Consider the following 1587-nt stretch of genomic DNA (forward strand, 5'->3'; position numbering starts at 1 on the left):
GGATCCCCCAGCCCCATTTCAGGATCCCCCAGCCCCATTTGGGGTCCCCAAGCCCCATTTCAGGATCCCCCAGCCCCATTTCAGTGCCCCCAGCCCCATTTGGGGTCCCCCAGCCCCATTTCAGGATCCCCCAGCCCCACTCGGTGCCCCCAGCCCCATTTGGGGTCGCACCCGCGGCTCCAGCTCCCGGATCTGCTCCAGGACCCCCCGGTGCTGCTCCCGCAGCCGCAGCTCCCGGCGCCGCTGCGCCTCCTCCAGCTGCACCCCAAAAACCGGCCCCAAAATCGTCAGGGACCCCAAAAACCACCAGGGACCCCCAAAAACCAGCCCCAAAACGGGTCAGGGACCCCAGGAACGGGAAAGGGACCCCAGGAAGGGTCAGGGATCCCGAAATATGGGTCCGGGACCCCAAAATCGGGTCAGGGACCCCAAAATCGGGTCAGGGACCCCAGAAACGGGTTAGGGACCCCCAGAAACGGGACTGGGGACCCCAGGAAGGGTCAGGGTGTGTTTGGGGTGCTCTGGGGTGGTATTTGGGTGGCTGTGGGGTGTTTTCAGGTGGTTTTTGGGGTGGTTTTTAGGGGGTTTTGGGGTGGGTTTCGGGGTGTTTCAGGGTGTTTTTGGGGTAATTTTGGGGTGATTTTAGGGTGTTTCAGGGTATTTTAGGGTATTTCAGGATGTTTTGGGGTGATTTTGGGTTGTTTTGGGGTGTTTCAGGTTGATTTTGGGGTGGTTTGGGGTGTTCTGGGGTGATTTCAGGCTGTTTCAGGGTGGTTTTGGGAAGTTTATGGGGTATTTTTGGGTGATTTTGGGTGTTTTGGGAGTGGTTTTGGGTTGTTTCGGGTTGTTTTGGGGTCATTTTGGGCGGTTTCAGGGTATTTTGGGTTGTTTTTGGGTGATTTTGGGCTGTTCCAGGGTGTTTCAGGGTGTTTTTGGGTGTTTTGGGGTGATTTTGGGCTGTTTCAGGGTATTTTGGGTTGGTTTTGGGGTGTTTTTGGGCTGTTTCAGGGTGTTTTTGGGTGTTTTGGGGTGTTTTTGGGCTGTTTCAGGGTGTTTCAGGGTGTTTTGGGGTGGGTAATTTTGGGGTGATTTTAGGGTGTTTCAGGGTATTTTAGGGTATTTCAGGATGTTTTGGGGTGATTTTGGGTTGTTTTGGGGTGTTTCAGGTTGATTTTGGGGTGGTTTGGGGTGTTCTGGGGTGATTTCAGGCTGTTTCAGGGTGGTTTTGGGAAGTTTATGGGGTATTTTTGGGTGATTTTGGGTGTTTTGGGAGTGGTTTTGGGTTGTTTCGGGTTGTTTTGGGGTCATTTTGGGCGGTTTCAGGGTATTTTGGGTTGTTTTTGGGTGATTTTGGGCTGTTCCAGGGTGTTTCAGGGTGTTTTTGGGTGTTTTGGGGTGATTTTGGGCTGTTTCAGGGTATTTTGGGTTGGTTTTGGGGTGTTTTTGGGCTGTTTCAGGGTGTTTTTGGGTGTTTTGGGGTGTTTTTGGGCTGTTTCAGGGTGTTTTTGGAGTATTTTGGCTGTTTCAGGGTGTTTTGGGGTGTTTTTGGGTGATTTTTGGCTGTTTCAGGGTATTTTGGGTTGGTTT

This window comes from Passer montanus, unplaced genomic scaffold, assembly GCF_014805655.1.
Source record: "Passer montanus isolate IOZ18808 unplaced genomic scaffold, ASM1480565v1 scaffold536, whole genome shotgun sequence".
In the NCBI taxonomy this organism is placed as follows: Eukaryota; Metazoa; Chordata; class Aves; order Passeriformes; family Passeridae; genus Passer; species Passer montanus.